This window comes from Homarus americanus, unplaced genomic scaffold, assembly GCF_018991925.1.
Source record: "Homarus americanus isolate GMGI-L3 unplaced genomic scaffold, GMGI_Hamer_2.0 scaffold39675, whole genome shotgun sequence".
NCBI classification, from domain to species: Eukaryota; Metazoa; Arthropoda; class Malacostraca; order Decapoda; family Nephropidae; genus Homarus; species Homarus americanus.
The window spans coordinates 15,284,287-15,291,786 of NW_024736071.1; the positions used below are offsets into that span (position 1 = coordinate 15,284,287).

Sequence of the window (7,500 nt, forward strand, 5' to 3'; positions counted from 1 at the left end):
TTGTCCAATGGGAAAGTGTCTACTAGGATTTGTCTCATGGGAATTTTGTCCAGTGGAAACAAACCTATTGGGATTTTCTCCTGTTGGATCATGTTCAAATGGAATTCTATTGGTGGGAAAAATAATCTCGTGGAATTTTGGGGGGCAAAATTTTGTGGTAGTACGAGTTAACCAGAGAGCCTGGCACGAAATCTAAGCGTAAAGACGGCGGTCTCAGGCTGCCGGCGACACTGTATGCTGGATGGAATTTACATGACAAAGACTAAATTTTAAATTTAAATGGTAATCTCCTTTACAATGGAAATACTGCTAGGCATATCACGCATAGGGAAGGCGGGATCACATTGGAAAATAATCTCAAAAGAAAAAGCTTTAAGCCTACACTCTTCATGCGGGCATTTAAAACTTACAGTAGCAGATCTGTGCTCATAAAATAGTTAAAATATAAGAAAATCCGAACATAGTTTCTGTTTAGATTCTAGGCTTATTTTAAAACAAGTTAATAATTATGTAGGATCCAAAAATTAAACATTCCTTTAAAAATTTTAGACACACGACTGAAGAAAAAACCTGATTATATCTTAGGCTGAAGCAGCAGATCATATATGATGAGATACACAACACTTCCTGTTCAAATATATTTATGACAAGGATTATACATATTTACGAACAAACATTCACACACACACATTGAAGAGAAAAGAAGGCAGGCACGAAATCACAACTTAAAATAAGAGAAACATTCCCATAACCATCCATTTTAATGTAAACATTACACACGCGATATTTTCTCATCAGGAAAGAAGCTTTCAAATAAAGCTCGAAATATATTGTTTATAAAAGGAAATTAATCCACAGAACAAAAGACCGTTATAACACAGGTTCCTCAGTCTAGATTTTCTAGTACAAGTGTTACAATTTTTCCCTGTTGTGTACGTGATAATAGGATTTTCCTTTCCAAGTGCTTTTTAATTGTCTCAAACAACAGCGAGGTGAACTCCAAGCGGATTGTAAAATGTTAAGGAAAAAAATATCATTTGTTATAGTAAATTACACTTCACAAACCCCACAGCGATTTTTGTTATGGGTTAATTCAGTTATTTACAGTAAAAACTAAGACGTATCTGTCAATACTTCCATCTTGCAGAACCTCAACCTATCAAAATTCATTTATATTCCACGGAATAGCACCAGGACTCCCTGTCACATGCTTCATGTACAGTATATATTCAATCTTTGGCAGAGGGACGCTTTGGTGTATATATTTGCAGCCACACTTGTCTGAGCTCTGTCATTGTCTCTTAAGAAAGAGTAAACAACTGTGTTTTCAATATAGAAAATGCACTAAAATGATTCTTATTTAACCATTTAGCATATGTAACTGATGTTAATATCATCATAAAACACCACAATAATGTGTCTGCATAATCAACTACAAAATTAAATTCCTTACTTTTAATTGTTGATCATTAATGTTCATATGTATGAACTAAAATATGTACAGTACCCCAGTCATTGGAAAATATCATAACATCCACATATATCATCATTAATGTTGTCAGCATAATCGGTAAAATATGTACACCACACAAGATGAAAGTCAATAGGAGAAATATTTGATGGTCGGTGTCGTGTCTATCTCTATGATGAAGAGATGAAAAGTTCCTTGATGGGAATGTTTGAGTCCCGGAATACGATAGTTTCCCCGAGAAGCTACACACGAGTCGGGGCTATCACAAGAGTCCCTCCGTGAAAATATATCAAAAACTTATGTAAAATGGTCTATTATGGCTGTGTCTTCCCAAGGAAACAAGAACAAATGCATCCATTACACCGAGTTTGGGCGAGGCTAACATTTTAAGACTTTTGTGTGACGTTCTAATCAAATTACTGAAGCTTTCGACGACTAAACAAACAATAATTCAACATTACTGAACTTGTGAACCAGCAAATAATGATGATAATACCACTTTACTGAACATTTGAAAGAGAACATCGGTGTTTTCTCATTAATGAACGCTCAATCTGGTTTACTGGTTTATAATCGTTAATAAAATCACATGTTTACCCCAAAGTCAAGTCACAGACGTCTGGGCTATGCTAACAATGAATGGTTAATGTTGAATCGTTAATACCACAGTACAATTACCAAAGATAATACGTTTTTGCCATTACTCACGTTTTGGCTCCGCTACCTCCACAAACATTCCTTTACATGCTGCAGATGTACACAATGCCAACATCAATAAGATACATGAATAACATCAGTAAGGGGATATAAAGTACATGTACAGGTTTATGCAAGGTTAACATCAGTCCACATTTAAATGAGACAAACATGGGCTCTTGTGTATGCGTGGCTAACATAATCCTGGTTTAAGAGAGGTTAACATCAGATCACGTTAATGTGAAGTTAACATTAATCCGCCTCAAGTAAAGACATAGTAATAAATTTAAGTTTGCGAGTGGTTAACATGCCACGTTTCCGTTTTTTGTGTGGAGCAAATACCGCCTTCCTGCACGTTTGTGTGAGGCTAACACAATATCAGTCTGTGTTTGTGTAAGGCTAATAGTGCATTAATTTAAGCTTATGTTCGGCAAACATTACTTCAAGAGGTTTAGCGGCACTTACCATTGCGTCACGTTGCTACGATTTACATTCACTCCGCTCGAGGCACTAAAGTCAAGATGATTTTTGGTGTTATGGAAATAATAATAATAAACGCTGTTTGTGTTGAGTCTACACCAAGGGTGGGGAAACTGTGACCCTCCAGCCATTTTTGGCCCACCAAGGGTCTAGGGTGGCCCACGATCATATATATATATATATATCAAGCCTGCCACTCAGGTACGGAAAATGACAACTACGGTCAGAAGCAGGTGGACCATGCAGGTCAACGCTGACAATGAGATCACGTTACCGATAGGTCCATTATTTGACGGATGCATATGATACATTTGCATCGGTCAGAAATTTTTGAGCGATGCAAGTGCATCGGCCTGGATCCAGCCCTGTTGTCCCAACCTATTCTATCCTTTGGACTGATGAATCACAGCACATTAGTGGTATAAAATATTGGGCATCATCAATATATAATAGAGGCATCTCTCCCTTTGGTTCAGAGGCGAGACATACTGTAGTGTAACGTATATCACGACAGTCGACATTACAGTATGGTGATCCACTGATGCTGTTTAGGTGGGCGTCATGTCACCTGTCACCCATGACCAGCCCGTTAATTCCTACTTTGTAATTATATAACAAATTATCCATTTAAATATATGGTCCTGTAATTCCATCGCCATTTGTCGTATTAAACTACTGATTTAACGACTTTGAGTGAGAACTGCAACCATTCACTTAAAGTATAATAATTGTATCATTACTTCTACGAGCTAGTAATTGAATGTTTAATTGCAGAGATAATAATTATTTGCGCACAACTAATTTATATAAATACGGAGTCAATATAAATTTAATGGCATATTATTTTAGCACATCAGCAGAGTCATATTACAGTCAAATTAATTCTCTCCAGCATACAGTTGACCTGATATTAGCAACAAAAGTGTTATGTTGTTGCGTAAAATCTCACAATGGAATTAATCCTGACAGGTGCGTGCCTGTGTAGTCAAATTAATAGTGGCAAACGTTAGGAGTCGGGTGCGTTAGTGCGGTGAACTGGTACCAAGATGACTGCTACGTAGACAATAGGTATGACCTGGGAGTACATCGCCAAAATCGTGTCCTTTTTATATGGTTCTCGTGTCACTGTAAATATAAATAACTGTAAAACTTCTTGTCTAATATTAACTGTGATTGAAACTAATTTCAATTTTAAATTAATTTTCTCAATTTCCTAATAATTTCAGCGTCTAGAATTCTTGAATGTTTTATGCAGTACTATGAAATATTAATCGCATAAAACAGCATCACTGCAAATGTTTGTTTTTTTCAAATGCAACTAAAAAGACACAAATATAACACAAATATTAATATCTGAATATTAGGAGCCTCTGGGTATGGTGAGGGCAACGAATACTGAAGGTATGCGTGTTTATTTCCCTTCAATCACAGAAAACGGGTTTCATATTCACAGGGAGGACGCTTGACTGCAAACTCGTTCGCCCGCCGCGACACTGCAGAGCAGTCCTATTCATTAGACTACTACTGCCTGAATATTCACCTCATACTTATTCATGAATCCCGAAACATATACCAGTAACGCCACGAACCCTTCAATATATACAACTAACTTAATGAACTAATCCCTGGATATACCGATAGTGTGCGCTTGTCTATCATTCTCGCAACAGGGTCTAAGTTAAATGTCCACCGTTCAGTACAAGATGAAAATATCATAACGCAGTATCGACACTAATACAAAACTCATCTTTGAAGTAACAATATGGGCCACATCTTATTTTAATTTGTTTTAATCTTAATATATTGCTTGACGATGATGGGTGTGGCAAGGCTAGGATACGTAGGATTGTGTTCTTCAACCAAGCAGTGTCAGTACTGGAGGAGGGGTGGACACCACAACACCTGGAGCACAGGTCTAGTGTCCACAGTGCCTCCGGCTCACGGCTCCACTAATGCACCATCCTCTGAAAGCATATTACGGTTGGCTGTTTATGTAAATTACAAACCTTAAGTGCCAGACGTGGGCGAGAGGAAGGGTGGAAAATGGCTCGGGTCCTCGGACATAATGACACTTAGGGGTAACTACAATAAACTCAGGTGTGTGCTTGTGTAAACAGACACGTTCGTCCAGCCCCCACGTATCTTAATGATATATATATATATATATATATATATATATATATATATATATATATATATATATATATATATATATATATGTGTGTGTGTGTGTGTGTGTTTACGATGGATAAAAATACAGCGTCAATATAATTTTCTATAAATGGATGATGATTCTAGGTCAAGCCGTGTTCATCGTGCCTCTGTTGAACCATGAAGTGTTATTAATGTTTCGTTCCTCCTGGAGACTTATAACGGAGTCAGCTTTTACTGTAAGAGAATTATGAACAGCCGTACGGTTTATCAATGCAATGTACGAAATATTTAAAAAAAAATATACTGTACTGTACAAACAAAGATCAAACGATAGCACTTTGAAATCGTCTAAAACTATGGTGATGCAATTAACGTAAATATTATTGCTAAATATATATCATTACGATAAGTTGGTTATAGTTCTACAATTTATCAAATATATGACAATATATATTAGATGTTTAGTTACGATATTTAAAATATTGGGTGTTCATGTTGAAGGCATGCTTTTCTACAGTCACTGTTTATTGATGATGTCCCTGTGGCATATTTTCTAAATGTGTACGCCCTCAGCACCACCACCCTCACCCAGTCAGCCCACCAGCGGTACAGCCAATCATGGCCCACCTTGCGCGCTGGCAGTTGTGAAGTCGCACATTTCTAAGACAAATAATCTGCCTTACAGTGAAGAATAATTTATATACGTGTACCCAGAGGCGTGTCCAGGACATTTTGAATGGGGTGACCAAGGTGGGGCACAGGCTCGGTGTGTGTGTGTGTAAGTGATAGAATTGCGTAAATACAGTGGTCTGGTTCAATGAATTTAATGCTTCAAGTTAGGTTTGTACCTCTTCCTATTGAAATAATTCATACATCAATTTCAAAACTCATGACATTTTCTATTTCCATGTTTGAGCTCAAGGCCAGGATGATATATTAAGAAAATGAGCATACAACACAACACTAATTTCACTTTCAAAGTTTTCTAGAACTGTAAAGTAAAATTACTAGAATAGTACCAACTTAAACCAGTTGAAGAATAAACATAACTCAAGATGCGTCTGCTGTTCAGTTTTTCACCTATCATATTTTCAGGGAATAAAAAATGCATTTTAGCTATTCAAACAAGCCTCTTCCCAACCAGTACTGTCCAAATGAGGTCACACCGCAGTAACCTAATAATCATCTAAGAGTAAAAAGGATACATGGTAAGGTAATTATCCACTTAACTCCGGTTTATTGAATATAATATAAATGAAATATAAATTAAATTTCAATAATGAACACTGTTTAAAATCGCACTGTAATACATAAGGACAAAAAGAACAAAATCCACAAAGTTCAAAGCCACAACCCTTATATTGCAAAGCTATATACTGTACACCTTTACAACAGCTGAATTCGCCTGTTCTCGTGCTGGATAGCGAGCATTTTAATAAACTCGTCCATGTCTAATGACTTAACTCCTCTAGCCTCAATGCTGAGAACACCCAGGTTACTCAGTCTGCTGTCCGCCATAATTGTGCGCAAATAGCTCTTTGTGAGTTTTAGAGCTGAGAAGCTGCGCTCACAGGCAGCGCTGCTTACTGGGAGGGCCAAGGCAATTCTGAACAGACGGAACAGTTCATTAAAGACCTCTTTGTAGGGCTCTAGGAACACCTGTAGCTCTAATACACTGGACAGCTTCTGCATTCCACTTTGAGCTTTTTCCTCTCCGAAATCCTCTTTGCTTGGTGCAGCTCATGGCTGAGATCTTCAACATCACACTCAAAGATCTCTGCTAAGCGAAATACAGCTTCCTCCTCCAAGAAACTCTTGTTCATTGGGTACAGGGCATGTATTCCTTTCATGATGTCACAATTTGGTTTAGAGAAGCGTCTCTGCAACTCACAAACAATTGTGTCCACGATGGGGTAGAATATCCTCCTCCCTAAGCTGTCTTTGTCACCAACATTACATCTCCGCTGACCTATTGTGGATGTTACAATAGACCCATCCAGTCTTCAGTTGACTTTTGTGACCTCTTAGCATTTTCAACAGCAACATTGCACTGATTAGCAGTGTTTACAATGCCTTTTCATGGCTCCTCAACAAATGACGCGTTCCTGTACTTCTGAATTGTATCCTGAAGTGCTTCAACCAAATCCACCGCCCTAGCTAGGCAAAGCAAAGGCAATTGTATCATGTCTGATAGCAACTTCGTATCCCCAAGGAGTTTTCGAAAACTTGCAAGAAGACCAATAAATGTGAGGTGTATTTGTGTAAAGAAACCTCGAGCTTCTACAGATCTGTCTCCATTGTTTTCAAGGTCTATTTCATGCAGAATACGTAATATAGCAGGTAATCTATGCATTAGCTTCCTGCAAGCCAAGTACCTACATGCCCACCTGGTGTACAAGCCAAGTACCTACATGCCCACCTGGTGTACAAGCCAAGTACCTACATGCCCACCTGGTGTACAAGCCAAGTACCTACATGCCCACCTGGTGTACAAGCCAAGTATCTACATGCCCACCTGGTGTACAAGCCAAGTACCTACATGCCCACCTGGTGTCGCTAAGTTTTCGCAATTCCCTGGGCTCACCTTCATATATTTCCCTCTGAACATCCATCCACTGCTGGTGCACATAATAAGTTCAATATTCAGGCACTCAAAATTACAACGACTATTTGAGAATATTAATTTCTGCCTAAAAAAT

General features: G+C 38.0%; 1 protein-coding gene across 10 annotated transcripts in view; it reads right to left on the reverse strand.

Annotated features, from left to right (window-relative positions):
- Positions 1-7,500, reverse strand: part of LOC121871815 (eye-specific diacylglycerol kinase-like) — a 160,998-nt gene that overhangs the window by 35,523 nt on the left and 117,975 nt on the right. The gene's annotated exons all lie outside the window — the stretch shown is intronic.